This window comes from Syngnathus floridae, chromosome 17, assembly GCF_059516105.1.
Source record: "Syngnathus floridae isolate MCC-2025c chromosome 17, RoL_Sflo_1.0, whole genome shotgun sequence".
In the NCBI taxonomy this organism is placed as follows: domain Eukaryota; kingdom Metazoa; phylum Chordata; class Actinopteri; order Syngnathiformes; family Syngnathidae; genus Syngnathus; species Syngnathus floridae.
Genome location: NC_142429.1, coordinates 129,464 through 145,167, shown reverse-complemented (window position 1 = coordinate 145,167; position 15,704 = coordinate 129,464). Strand labels below are relative to the sequence as shown.

At 45.7% G+C, this 15,704-nt stretch overlaps 1 long non-coding RNA gene across 1 annotated transcript; it reads right to left on the bottom strand.

Annotated features, from left to right (window-relative positions):
• Window positions 1-9,383: 9,383 nt before the first annotated feature.
• On the bottom strand, window positions 9,384-10,011 carry LOC148383085 (uncharacterized). The gene is made up of 3 exons (XR_015853214.1): window positions 9,798-10,011; window positions 9,643-9,713; window positions 9,384-9,506 (listed from the first exon to the last, which is right to left on the bottom strand). It is a non-coding gene; the product is annotated as an uncharacterized LOC148383085 (long non-coding RNA).
• Window positions 10,012-15,704: the final 5,693 nt, after the last annotated feature.

The window sequence follows — 15,704 nt, the reverse complement described above, 5'->3', positions numbered from 1 at the left end:
TCGTTTAAATTATGATTTTGTTTAAATACTAGGCATAGACACAAAATCTACGGCACAAAATGGGCAGACTTTACTTGTTTGAAGAGGACTGGTTACAAGACAGACTTTTCTGATTTATTTAATGGGAAGAAGACTTATTTAGTTTATTTAATCTATTTTTGTTCCCTGGCAAAATTGGATTTGCTGAAATTGTATTTTGCCAAATCTTGCCTTGAGACCTGATAGGAAGTATTAAACGCTTAGTTAAATCAATACAAGTTGGTAATAAGAGCGAGTAATGTTGGTTGAACCGATGAATGAAGGTTGAAAGCAATTTAAATTATGACTTTGTATAAATACTAGATATTAACAGAACATCTACTGCGCGAAATGGGCAGAGTTTACTTGTTTGAGAAGGAGTGGCTTATTCAAAACTAAGATTTATTTAATCTGTTTGTTCCCAGGCAAAATTGGATGTGATGCAATTCCAAATTTCACCACATGATGGTGCCCAATTTTGACTTCATAGGACATATTAAACACTTAGCTTGTTATTATGTTCAAGGTAATCAGATTTGTTTATTATTCTAATGGCCTCTTCAAAACTATTCTGGATTACTACTTTGGATCTATTCTACATTACTTGGCAACAACATACTCTGTAACAGATTAGGCAGTATAATCATATCTGTTAACTTGAGAGTGCCCACACTCAATCTACTTATCGTGATGTGTTAAATCAATTACTGTTAGACATTATTTGTCTGATAATCTACCAAATCTTTGAATTGAAGAATTTGTGATTTAATTAATAGCTTGTTGTTATGTTAAGGGTAATCAGACTTGTATATAATTCTAATGGCCTTCTTTTGAAAACTATTCTGAATTACAACTTTGGATCTTATATTACTTTGCAACAATCTACTCCGTGACAGATTAGGCAGTATAATCACATATGTTAACTTCAGTGCCCACACTGTATTTATTTATGGTTATTTGTTAAATCAAGTACTGTTAGACATGAAATAGGAAGTGTTTAACATAAATGTTATGGCTACTCACCATTGTAGCTCGCTCCTGGTCAATGATACGAGCCTCTTCTTGCAGTGGAAAACTTGCAGCCAACAAACACCGTGGAACCTAAAGGAATGAAATTAAACATTAACATTTCGCCTCGACCAATTTTCACACGTACAACGCAACGCGGCTACACTTCTGCTATTACAAACGTAAATCTCCTTAAACACAATGAGTGTTACTTACCGTGTACGCTCTAGACGGTCCAGTTGCAAGCAGAAAATAAAGATATTTCTGTTGATAATCGTCGCTGCTCAGTGGCTCACGGCCATCGCGCCAACAGATTTGAATTTTGGCGGAGGTTCAGGCAATTACGTCATATCCACGGCACATGACTGCGACGTAATACCCGCTTATCTGAAACGGCAGTTAAAAGTAGAGTTACATCAAGTTTTCTTGGAACCTAAACGAATGAAAGAAAACTATCATTTGGCCACAACCAACATTCACAGATACAACACAACGTGCGGGGTTGGGGTTAAAGATTGAGTGAAGGGCCCTCGTTTTAAACTACTGTTTTGAAAAGGAGTGGGAACAAGTAAGACGTATTTAATTTATTTAATGGGAAGTAGTAAGACTTATTAAATTTATTTAATCTACTTTTCTTCCCAGGCAAAATTTGATGTGCTGCAATTCCAAATTTCCAAAGTGAATGAAGGAATGAAGTCCTTTAAATTATGATTTTGTATAAATACTAGGCATTAACACAAAATCGACGGCACAAAATGGGCAGACTTTACTTGTTTGAAAAGGACTGGTTACAAGACAGACTTTTTTAATTTATTTAATGGGAAGAAGACTTATTTAGTTTAATTGATCTATTTTTGTTCCCTGCCAAAATTCGATTTGCTGCAATTCCAAATTTCCAAAGTGAATGAAGGAAAGAAGTCGTTTAAATTATGATTTTGTTTAAATACTAGGCATAGACACAAAATCTACGGCACAAAATGGGCAGACTTTACTTGTTTGAAGAGGACTGGTTACAAGACAGACTTTTCTGATTTATTTAATGGGAAGAGGACTTATTTAGTTTATTTAATCTATTTTTGTTCCCTGGCAAAATTGGATTTGCTGAAATTGTATTTTGCCAAATCTCGATTTGAGACCTGATAGGAAGTATTAAACGCTTAGTTAAATCAATACAAGTTGGTAATAAGAGCGAGTAATGTTGGTTGAACCGATGAATGAAGGTTGAAAGCAATTTAAATTATGACTTTGTATAAATACTAGATATTAACAGAACATCTACTGCGCAAAATGGGCAGAGTTTACTTGTTTGAGAAGGAGTGGCTTATTCAAAACTAAGATTTATGTAATCTGTTTGTTCCCAGGCAAAATTGGATGTGATGCAATTCCAAATTTCACCACATGATGGTGCCCAATTTTGACTTCATAGGACATATTAAACACTTAGCTTGTTATTATGTTCAAGGTAATCAGATTTGTTTATCATTCTAATGGCCTCTTCAAAACTATTCTGGATTACTACTTTGGATCTATTCTACATTACTTGGCAACAACATACTCTGTAACAGATTAGGCAGTATAATCACATATGTTAACTTGAGAGTGCCCACACTCAATCTACTTATCGTGATGTGTTAAATCAATTACTGTTAGACATTATTTGTCTGATAATCTACCAAATCTTTGAATTGAAGAATTTGTGATTTAATTAATAGCTTGTTCAGGGTAATCAGACTTGTATATAATTCTAATGGCCTTCTTTTGAAAACTATTCTGAATTACAACTTTGGATCTTATATTACTTTGCAACAATCTACTCCGTGACAGATTAGGCAGTATAATCACATATGTTAACTTCAGTGCCCACACTGTATTTATTTATGGTTATTTGTTAAATCAAGTACTGTTAGACATGAAATAGGAAGTGTTTAACATAAATGTTATGGCTACTCACCATTGTAGCTCGCTCCTGGTCAATGATACAAGCCTCTTCTTGCAGTGGAAAACTTGCAGCCAACAAACACCGTGGAACCTAAAGGAATGAAATTAAACATTAACATTTCGCCTCGACCAATTTTCACACGTACAACGCAACGCCGCTACACTTCTGCTATTACAAACGTAAATCTCCTTAAACACAATGAGTGTTACTTACCGTGTACGCTCTAGACGGTCCAGTTGCAAGCAGAAAATAAAGATATTTCTGTTGATAATCGTCGCTGCTCAGTGGCTCACGGCCATCGCGCCAACAGATTTGAATTTTGGCGGAGGTTCGGGCAATTACGTCATATCCGCGGCATTTGACTGCGACGTAATACCCGCTTATCTGAAACGGCAGTTAAAAGTAGAGTTACATCAAGTTTTCTTGGAACCTAAACGAATGAAAGAAAACTATCATTTGGCCACAACCAACATTCACAGATACAACACAACGTGCGGGGTTGAGGTTAAAGATTGAGTGAAGGGCCCTCGTTTTAAACTACTGTTTTGAAAAGGAGTGGGAACAAGTAAGACGTATTTAATTTATTTAATGGGAAGTAGTAAGACTTATTAAATTTATTTAATCTACTTTTCTTCCCAGGCAAAATTTGATGTGCTGCAATTCCAAATTTCCAAAGTGAATGAAGGAATGAAGTCCTTTAAATTATGATTTTGTATAAATACTAGGCATTAACACAAAATCGACGGCACAAAATGGGCAGACTTTACTTGTTTGAAAAGGACTGGTTACAAGACAGACTTTTTTAATTTATTTAATGGGAAGAAGACTTATTTAGTTTAATTGATCTATTTTTGTTCCCTGCCAAAATTCGATTTGCTGCAATTCCAAATTTCCAAAGTGAATGAAGGAAAGAAGTCGTTTAAATTATGATTTTGTTTAAATACTAGGCATAGACACAAAATCTACGGCACAAAATGGGCAGACTTTACTTGTTTGAAGAGGACTGGTTACAAGACAGACTTTTCTGATTTATTTAATGGGAAGAGGACTTATTTAGTTTATTTAATCTATTTTTGTTCCCTGGCAAAATTGGATTTGCTGAAATTGTATTTTGCCAAATCTCGATTTGAGACCTGATAGGAAGTATTAAACGCTTAGTTAAATCAATACAAGTTGGTAATAAGAGCGAGTAATGTTGGTTGAACCGATGAATGAAGGTTGAAAGCAATTTAAATTATGACTTTGTATAAATACTAGATATTAACAGAACATCTACTGCGCAAAATGGGCAGAGTTTACTTGTTTGAGAAGGAGTGGCTTATTCAAAACTAAGATTTATGTAATCTGTTTGTTCCCAGGCAAAATTGGATGTGATGCAATTCCAAATTTCACCACATGATGGTGCCCAATTTTGACTTCATAGGACATATTAAACACTTAGCTTGTTATTATGTTCAAGGTAATCAGATTTGTTTATCATTCTAATGGCCTCTTCAAAACTATTCTGGATTACTACTTTGGATCTATTCTACATTACTTGGCAACAACATACTCTGTAACAGATTAGGCAGTATAATCACATATGTTAACTTGAGAGTGCCCACACTCAATCTACTTATCGTGATGTGTTAAATCAATTACTGTTAGACATTATTTGTCTGATAATCTACCAAATCTTTGAATTGAAGAATTTGTGATTTAATTAATAGCTTGTTCGGGGTAATCAGACTTGTATATAATTCTAATGGCCTTCTTTTGAAAACTATTCTGAATTACAACTTTGGATCTTATATTACTTTGCAACAATCTACTCGGTGACAGATTAGGCAGTATAATCACATATGTTAACTTCAGTGCCCACACTGTATTTATTTATGGTTATTTGTTAAATCAAGTACTGTTAGACATGAAATAGGAAGTGTTTAACATAAATGTTATGGCTACTCACCATTGTAGCTCGCTCCTGGTCAATGATATGAGCCTCTTCTTGCAGTGGAAAACTTGCAGCCAACAAACACCGTGGAACCTAAAGGAATGAAATTAAACATTAACATTTCGCCCGGACCAACATTCACACGTACAACGCAACGCGGCTACACTTCTGCTATTACAAACGTAAATCTCCTTAAACACAACGAGTGTTACTTACCGTGTACGCTCTAGGCAAAATTGGATGTGATGCAATTCCAAATCTATCTGAAACGGCAGTTAAAAGTAGAGTTACATCAAGTTTTCTTTTTTAATCAACACAATCATTTACAACCGTTGACCAGAAAGAATCGTCGAAATTCGACGTCCCCCACAAACGCCACGCTCACTCGCTTTTCAGGGCAACAAAAGTACTTCTTTTTAAAAACGATGAGTTGTACTTACCGTGTACGCTCTGGACGGTCCAGTTGCAAGCAGAAAATAAAAATATTTCTCTTGTTAGTCGTATGTTACCATCCGCTGTGTCTTTGTCAACATCGCCGCCATTTTCCTACTTCCTGCTGCGAGCCACGCCCACGGATTTAAATTTGGGCGGAAGCTCTTTCCATTGGCGTCGTTTTCGCGTATAGCAAATCCGATTGGTTGGGAAGGGGGCACGGTTATGCAGCCGAGGAGTCCTGTGATCGGTGGGATGTAAAGTAGGCGTCGACGTCACGTCCGCGTCACGTGACCACGACGTGGCAGACGTCAAATAGCAACCGCTGTTTTGTTTAGTAGACTTACAGTTGTTATGCATTGACATAATGGCGCACACACCAAATAGATTTAAATAAATTAAATAATTCTTCTGCCCACTCTCTTTTAAACAAGTTAACTCTCCCCGCGGATTTGAATTCCGGCGAAAGTTACGCCCATCGACGTCACGTATGTCACGTGACCACGACGTGGCAGATGTCATATAGCAACCGCTGTTTTGTTTAGTAGATTTACAGTTGTTATGCATTGGCATAATGGTGTGCACTCAAAATAGATTTAAATAAATTAAATATTTCTTCTGCCTACTCCCTTTTAAACAAGTTAACTCTGCCCACGTCCATTGACGTCTTGTCTGCGTCACGTGACCACGACGTAGTCATATAGTAACCGCTGTTTTGACCAGTAGACTTAGTTATTATGCGTTGACATAATGGCGCACTGGTTAGCATGGCCACCTCTTAAGCATGATGATGCGGGTTCGACGCCTGATCAATGTTAGCATGGAGTGAGCTGAAGTGCATGGCGCTGAAGATTTGAATCTTTGAAATGCGCTGAGGTCTGACATATCAGGCAGAATGGTTTGCCATCACGTTCAACAAAAAATAGAAACTTTCCCACTCTGATTAAAACGTCCTGTGTTCATCTACGTATTTTCGTTTTGCTGTGCATCTTTTCCCTGCCATTTCGAGAGCCCAATTGACACTCATAGTTTAAAGAAATGTGTTTGCCCATCCTACTTTGTGGAATTTCACCACATGCGCTTTTGACCAAAATACCAAATTGAACTCAAGTGAAGCCAACACGCACAACCCCCCCCCCACACACACACACACAAATGTTGATATGAACATAAAAGAGCCGCATGCGGTTCGGGAGTTGCGGCTTGGCCAAACCTGTACTATACAACTTTATTTGTATAAAATTTTCACAACAGCTGTCACACAAACAAAGCGGGAAAAACCGAAGACGTGCGTGTTCCGCCCACGCTGGATTTATTTGCACCTTTGAAAAGACACCGTATTGCCGCAGATGTGGCAAAGAGTACTTTTGGGCATCTGAGACGGAAGGATGTCCAAAGCATCACGTCACCTGCTCTGGTAGGCATGGTGGTGGGACGTTGAGGTCAACCGCTTTGGGGTTGGCTGACTCTTTGATCGCAGGATGCCACACACTTGAAGACAGAAGCAGAAAAGCAGAGCTAAATGCAAAATGTACTCACCGGTGACTCCAATTTTTTTCCCCCCTGAAGAAACAGCTGGACGGGTGGCCCCGGCTGGCCAGTGGGACTCTTGTTATTCTGACCCTTTTTAGTGCGCGTTTGGGGCAACAACCGTTTTTTGTGGCGCTCTCTTCTGGTTCAAAAGTGCCCTGCATGTGAATTTGCTTTTCCTGCCTTCTGATTGGATGAGCGCCGGTGTGACGCGGTGCCTCTGTCACCGTGGCGGGGGGTATACGTTGGCATCGGAGCGTCTGCCAACGTCTGAGACCGGCTGGCAGTGTATCGGAGGTGTCGAGTGCGGTGCCGCTGGAGCTCACTCACCAGCTGGTGTTAGGGCCACAGAATGAAGGCCAAGGAGAAGAATAGAAAGAGAAACAGAAACTTCTCCTCCAATTGTTTGATTTGTCTCTTCTGAGCTTCGATGAATTCTTTCAGCTCTTTGTTCCTCTAGGACGGACAAATGGAAAGTGGCATTCAAAAGCCAGTAAGCGTGCAAGTAAGTGCCGGGCTGGCTTTGGGCCCTTACCTGTTGCGCGCTGTGCAGCAGATCCATTCTCTCTTGGAGGATGCAAGCGTCGCGCTCCCTCAACTCGCACATCAGGGCTCGCTTCCATTGGTCCACGGCGCTCCTAAGCTCTTCTCTCTGATCCGCCGTCAGCACGTCATTCACGCCAGCGTGGCTGGCTTTTTCGCCGTCCGTGGCGGGGCAGTCCCGCTGCGGTAGCGCCTCGTACAACATGGCCTCCAGCTCCAGGATCCTCTGGGCCGCAATCCTCGTCCATCAGTGGTCCGGCGGGAGATTTGAGGGCGGCTTACCTTATGAGCCTGGTCCATGGAACACTTCCTGAAGTCCAACTCTTCATCCAGGTAGCCCTTCTGCTTGCAGAACATATCCTAGCACAGCTCAAGGTCAGAATTGTTGGGGCACATTGCCGGAGTTCCCCTTGGCTGATGTCGCGTGTCTGTCTACCTTCTCACTTTCAATGTCCAACATCTTCTGTTGAAGTGCTGACTTGGTCACTTTGATGTATTCTAACCACTGAGGAAAGGCTGCTGTCACATAAGCAGAATGCGAGAGCGTGCGTGGACGTGCGCGTTACCTTCTCGGCTAGGGTGAGAAGGGTCCTGGCGTGAATCACGACCACCTGCTCCTCGTTGGTGAGATTCTGCAAGAGCCCAAAGGCACAGCGTCAACAAGCTTCTTTCAGCGCAAAGCCTTCCAAAAGTCACATTTGAGCCGCCGAGTCTCGTGGAGTGCGAACATAAGGAGTTCGACATACACTTACGGCGTTATAGCCCAGGATGTCCAGCTTCTTCATCAGATCACTGATGACGATGTCCGGGGGAAAGGCGCAAGGAGCAATGTAAGGTGTTCTGGGACCTCGGGTTAAGGTTAGGGTTGCGAGGGACGCCTTACGTACGCTCACGCCCTCGGCCTCGCAGTAGATCTGCAAAGGGCTGAGGCCGTCTGGGAAACGGACTTGCAGAAACTTCAAGACGGGGGAGCGCCACTCCCTCTCCTGAAAGGCAGAGGCATGCATCCGTCCGTCCGTCCGTCCGTCCGTCCGTCCGTCACATCTCTGGCCTCAACACGCTTGTGCGAGTCTTCCCACCTCCAGCTCCAGGATGCGGAACTCAAGCAGTTCGTTTTGGTCTCGGATATCCTGGATGTGCTCTTTCAGACGCGCTTCTTCCGCCTCCATCCGCCTGACCTGAAAAGACAGTCAGACCTCATCTGCGGGGCTTCCCGACAGGTGTGACGCCAAGCGACTCCGCCCAGCGCCTTTCTTTCCGTCACCTTTTCGGCCAACTGCTGATTGCTCTGACGCAGCAGCTGCTTCTCCTCCACCCACTTGACATTCTAGAAGAGACAAACGCGTGGACAGCTTTGGAATGTTGTGTCATTTTCATCCACAAATTCTTTGGTTGACTGGAAAATGACATTTGCTTTTCTCCGCATTTTCCCAGCCACGTTCGGGGGGGGGGGGGGGTTGGTCCAGTAATGCCAGACGGATGAGTGACTGAAGAATGTAGCTATTTTGTCTGAGAAAAAGGTGTGCTCATTGATGAGCTTACCTGTCCTTGTTGCTTCAGCGCTGACTCCAGATCTGCTACTCTGCTTTGATAGTGACCCATTTCTACCATCAGCTTTTCTCTGGTCTGAAAGGAGGAGGAGGGAGGCTCCTCCTCCTCCTTTCAGACCAGAGAACACCCGAGGCTGGGTGAGAACGGGGAGGCTGCGACCCGGCCGGGGGTTGCGGGAAGGGGCGCCACCTTGATCTCCTTCTCGGCGTCGTAGTCCCCTTTCGCTGGTCTGGGCTAGCAGAGCGTAGGCTCGTTGCAGCGCTTGATATTCTTGCGTCAGCTGGCGGTAGCGAAGCTCCGCCTCTTCATGCACACACCAATGCAACACAGCACTAGTACCAGAATCAGTCAGACCGGCGACAAAGCACCCGCGACGCAAAGACGAGTCCGATTCCAGGCTGAAGAGGAATGTTTGGTGCCAATACGCTGGCAGAAATGGCGGGCTACCTCTTCGGGTTCCGTGTCGGGGGTTCTGTCGGTGTGAAAAGACAAGGACGATCCGTCCGAGTCCACCAACACGTCTTCGTCGTAGCCGTAAAATGTTTCGATGACCTGCGGGCGCGGAAGCAAACATCTCTCTGAACAAACTGAAGCGACACCTCACGATGAATCGACGAGAGGAACGATAGCGAGAAAAAGGCCATTTCATCTTGCGCAACACCAAGCAGCCGCAAACAAACAGACTCACCTTGCAGGACCTCACGCTTTGTTCCTCCTCAGAGATTCTCGACGTCGGTATCGTAGCAGCAAATCTCTCTCCTGTCGACACAAATAATCCGCCTTTGAGATTCTTTGGATGCAAAGGGAACGAACGGCTCCGGCGCAGAAACAAACGCGACTCACAATGACATTTCTGACATGAGCTCCTGTCTCCAGAGCCTGAAAAACACGTCACCGGCGATGATTGGAGGGACGCTCGTCTTTTCCAAAAGTGACAACTACAGGGTGTGTCAGGGTTTTCCAGATTATCTTTATCGTATCATTGTGTTGCTTTGACTTTGACTGCGACCTGTAATAAATAATATTATTTATCCCTTATTTATCCCTATCGCTTATCCCTTCCTACACAAAGTCGTAAAACACCCCTTGCTATGTTTTGACTAGAGGTCAAGGGCTTCCTCTATTCAATCCACTCTTACACCCACCCTGTTTCTCTTAATTAAAATGCTCGTGCAGGAGCCGAGAGTCAGACTTCATTCGTACAACGGATGGACTCTCCACCTGCAGGTGTCCAAAAGAACTTACTTGTCTCCCGTGTGGTTCTTGCAAAATAAGTTGGAGCGAGCGCAACTCTAACAGGGTGCATTTTGCCACTAGCTGCCTACGGACAATGACGTCGCGCTCGCGGCTCATGGTTGACGGGCTGAGCAGCCGGGCAAGTCCGTCGTTTTCAGCGCACAGCGAGTGGCAAAGGCGCTGACAAAACGGGAGCTTTGAGCTGCTGAAAACGGCAAAACAAGTCTAAAGCGTGTTCAAACGCGTGCGCACAATGCTCCTGCTTGAAAGGTCGGAATTTAAGGGGCCAATTTTTTGGATGGCGGCCGCCGGCCAAGCTTTGGACGGAAAAGGTTTCCTGGCGACAGCGAGCGAGCGCGGCGCTGCCGTACGTGCACCGAGTCGCCTGCCTGAAGACCTTGGACAAGTCGTCGATGATGTGCCGCTGCTCCACAACTTGAAGGAACTCCATTTCACCGTCCTGCTGGCCGCAACCGCGGTCCAGGTCATTGAGCGAACTAGGCCTTCTCTGTGGAACACAAATGCAGTGGACTCTGTTGGCACGCCGCCGTTGTCCGCGTCGACTTACCAAGCTTGCCATCTCCTCGTTCTCCTGGGTGACAAAGCGCACTTTGTTTTCAAGGCGACACAGCACCAGCGAGAGTTCTTCATTCTTCCTGCTCAGGCGTTTGTTTTTGTACAGGAGTGGCAGAAACTGGCTTTCTGTTTCTCTCAGTCGCTTTAGCTGCAAGCATGAAGTGCGGGATGTGAAAGACGCACAACACGCGGGCCAGAACGTATCCATTCCTTTTGCATCGGTTTGAACGGAATCGTGGCTTTGGCTCCCAATAAAAGACATCTACCAGGCAACCGACTCGCCGCGCCGCTCAACTAATAAGCAAGCGCAATGGGTGCCTCGCTGGATGGCGCGCATCAAACGTAGCGCAAACCTTCAAGCGTGCCGTCAATAAATTACCAGTTCATTGCGCTCTTCAGAAAGCAGGGCGTTTCGATCCTCCAGTTTCCTGATGACTGCGCTGAGCTCAGCGATTTTCAGATGAAACCGTCGCGTGTCCCGATCCTCCTGAGACTGAAAACGCCCCGCAACACACACACACAAGCACTCGTTCAAAGTTCAAAACTGTTTTTGTGCTACCTTCCTCCAGCAACGAACTAAGTCATGCGTACTGCAAGTGTGTGATGAGGTGGCTTACGCAATGAAGAGGATTGCTAGTAGCGGCGTTGACCCCACTTCCAGGGTAGTTTAGGCCCGCCCTTTGGGAATCCCTCAGGGCAGCGATCTGCTGCTCGGCAGCCTGAGTCTGCAGCTGAAGGCGGTGGACGTGGCCGGCCCCAGGGCTTCATCCAAAACACTAACCGCTCTGTCTTTCAGCTTGATCTCATCCGTCTGGATGTACAAACGGGGAGCGCTCAGGCAGGCGGGCAAACTCATTTGCCAGAATTGTGACAAAAACAAAGAGAGCAACCGGCCAATTTTTTTCTGGAATCGACTAGAACACCTTTGCTGTGACAAAAGCGAAGCGAGCAACCGGACATTTTCTTCTTGTGAAATAGAATAGAATAGAATGCCTTAGGTGTCATTGCACTGCAGGTATACAACGAAATTGGGAACATAGCCACGCACCGCGCATCTGATCAGTCCTACCAGTCGGCGGATCTCCCTCTCGCAGTCTCTCTTGGTTCGGCTCAGCTCCTCCCGATGCTGGTGATGAGCCGATCGGAGCTCGGCCGCTCGGGACTGCCAGGCCTGCTGGGCCGCTGCCAGGGCTTCTTCCGCGCTCCTGGTGGAGGCGACACCGCTCGGTCTCCCGACACCGCCGCGTCTCCTCCACCTCCGCCAGCAAAGCGCCCCCCCTCCTCACCTGAGCAGACATTGCGCCACACCGGGCCGTTGAGACCGCAACGGAGCGCCGCGACGCTTACTGGGGACAAGCTACACAATACGGTAGCGGCCGCATCGAAGCCCGACGTGGCGTGCGGATAGTCAGACACGGATAGAGCGGATCACCTTGTCCATGGAGCCGTCCCTCAGGCTGAGGACCAAGGCATTCAGTCGCTGGATCTCTCCATCTTTGATTTTGATCACTCTCATCAGCTCCATTTCATGCTGCCGCAGTAATGTCTCCCTGGTAATGGCTAACTCTTTCTGCTTCTCCTCATGGAGTTTGCTTTTGAGTTCCGTCATGGCGGCGGTGGCACGGTGGTGCTCCGCCCGCAGGTCCTGACTTCTCTCTCTCTCCAGACAGCTGACCTGACATGACTAGACTTAGACTTAGACAAACTTTATTGTCATCTTGTCTGCACATGGTGCATACAAAACGAAATTCCGTTGCATACGTCTTACAACAAAGTAGTGATATTGCAGTTGAATAGAAGTAACATATCCTATGAAAATATATATATATACATATATACTATATATATATATATATATATATATATATATATTAAAAATAAGTATAAAGTGCAGCAGTGATAATTATGCAATAGTGCAAGTAGGCAAAACAGTATTCAAGAGTGTGCAGAGGAATGCTAAACCATGTATTAAACTTCTATTTAAAGGGTTTATACAAGTTCAGTAAAGTTGGTAGTGCGAGATAGTGCAAGATAGAGGTCCGTAGTGTCATAAAGTACAGTTCTGTGAATGTGTGATGCAGAGTTCAGTTTAGAGCTCAACAGTTCTAGTGTTCAACAGTCTGATGACAGCAGGGAAAAAGCTGTTGCAGAACCTGGTGGACCTGCAGCGGATGCTGCAAACCTCTTCCCAGAGGGCAGCAGGGAGAACAGTCCATGGTGGGGGTGTGATGGGTCATTGATGATGTTACGGGCACGGGACATGCAGCGCTGAGATGAAATGTCCTGAATGGAGGGAAGAGGAGCCCCTATGATCCTCTCTGCTGTCCTCACCACTCTCCTCACGTTCTTCCAATCGGAGGCGGTGCAGCCTCCACACCACACAGAGAGACAGCTTGTCAGAATGCTCTCTATGGTGCTCCTGTAGAACGTCCTCATGATGGGTGGGGGCAGGTGGGCTCTCCTCATCCTCCGCAGGAAGTACAAGCGCTTCTGTGCCCTCTTGACCAGTGCCGTAGTGTTCATAGTCCAGGTGAGGTCTTCTGTGATGTGGACCCCCAGGAATTTGGTGGTGCTGACCACCTCCACAGCTGAGCTGTTGATGATCAGTGGAGCGTGATGAGGCTGTTTTTTCCTGAAGTCGACGATGATCTCCTTCATCTTCTCCTCATTCAGGATCAGGCTGTTTTCTCTGCACCAGCCCACCAGCTGCTCCACCTCCTCTCTGTAGTCCAGGTCGTTGTTGTCTCTGATGAGCCCCACCACCGTTGTGTCGTCTGCTGACTTCACGATGTGATTGGTGGTGAACCTGAGGACGCAGTCGTGTGTCATCAGGGTGCACAGCAGGGGGCTCAGGACGCAGCCCTGAAGGGAGCCTGTGCTGAGGGTGATGACATCAGAGGTGTTCTGTCCGACCCGGACTGACTGAGGTCTGTTGGTGAGGAAGTCTAGCAGCCAGTTGCGAAGGGGGGTGTTGAAGCCCAGGTGTTCCAATTTTCCTACCAGATGCTGTGGGATGATGGTGTTAAACGCTGAGCTGAAGTCCAGGAACAGCCTCCGCACATGGGTGTTCTTCTCCTCCAGGTGAGCCAGGCTCAGGTGAAGAACGGAGGAGATGGCGTCCTGAGTGGAGCGGTTTTGCCGGTCGGCAAACTGGAACGGGTCAAATAATAGGGGGAGTCTGGAAACGATGTGACCTTTAAGCAGCCTTTCGAAGCACTTCATCATAACCGGAGTCAGTGCAACAGGCCGGTAATCATTAAATGAGGTGATTTGAGGTTTCTTCGGCACCGGAATGATGGAGGCAGTCTTAAAGCACGCCGGCACTGTGGCTTGGCCCAGCGAGGTGTTAAAAATGTCTGTGATGACCCCAGCCAGATGACTTGCACATTCCCTGAACACACGCCCAGGAATGTTGTCGGGGCCAGGGGCCTTACAGGGGTTGACTCTCCTCAGGGTCTTCAACACATCGGCGGAGTCAAGGCAGAGTACCTCCTCTTCCTGATGGGGGACAGTTTTAACTGCTGGAGTGCCGTTTAGTGCCTCGAACCTCCCAAAGAAGTTATTTAGACCATTTAGAAAGTCAGCATCAACTACACCCACCGGGGGGGGGAGGGTGAGTTGTAGTCTGTAATCGCCCGTATGCCTTGCCACATACTCCTGATGTTTTTGACGTCGTGGAAACGATCCTGAAATTTTCGACTGCGGTCTCGCTTCGCTATCCTGATGGCACGGTTCAAGTTGGCTCTCGCTGTCCTCAGTGTCTCCTTGTCGCCAGACTTGAAGGCAGAGTTCCGCGCTCGTAGCGTTTGACGTACCTCCTCAGTCATCCAGGGTCGTTGGTTGCCCCGGGTGATGATATTCTTAGTGGTGCTGACGTCCTCGGTGCATTTGTTGATGTAGGCTGACACAGTCATGGCACACGCATGTCTAATCTACATCGGGAAAACTGGGAGGGAGGGAGGCAGGCAGGGAGGCAGGCAGGGAGGCAGGCAGGGAGGCAGGCAGTGTCTGTCTGTTGAGGTTTTCACCTTGTTCTTCTCCTGCTGAAGTTCTAACTGGACGTCCATCAGTTTGGTTCTCAGCTCGTCATTGGCGGCCTGAAGGGCGTCCGTTCGCTCCGCCTTGGCCCGCCCTGCCGGAGCTCGTTTGGACATCTCTTACTCGAGTCTCGCCCGGTCGTCAGTCAGAGATCACAACATTTGTACCTGGAGAGCACAAACGCAGCGCTGTTTTCCACTGGCTTCGAACTCAACTTCAATCGGTACCGTAACTTACAACATCATAAACATAGAACTAGCTTGACTTATTCATTGAATAAATGCATTTGGTTCTTCAAAACTGCATCACGCAACATAGCGTGACCGAGACGGCCGTTATCCACCTGCGTGAAGTTATTTGGTGAAATGAATGAGATGTTTAAGACACCATCGTTCTGTCTCTATGTAGATGAAGGTAAATAATCGATTGCTGAAGGTCCAAAGGTGTTGTGATAAACAAATAAACATATTAGTGATTAGTGACATATTTGTGATAAACATATTAGGCAGGATAATCACATATGTTAACGTGACTGCCCACACTGTATTTATTTATGGTTATTTGTTAAATCGAGTACTGTTAGACATGAAATAGGAAGTGTTTAACATAAATGGAAGACGAAAGGGGTACTCACCATTGTAGCTCCTGCTGGTCAATGATACGAGCCTCTTCTTGCAGTGGAAAACATACAGCCAACAAACACCGTGGAACCTAAAGGAATGAAATTAAACATTAACATTTAGCCTCAACCAACATTCACAGATACAACGCAACGCAAACTACACAAACGTAAATCTTTTTAAACACAATGAGTTGTACTTACCGTGTACGCTCTAGACGGTCCACTTGCAAGCGGAAAATAAAGATATTTCTGTTGATAATCCGGTGTCTCGCTCAAGG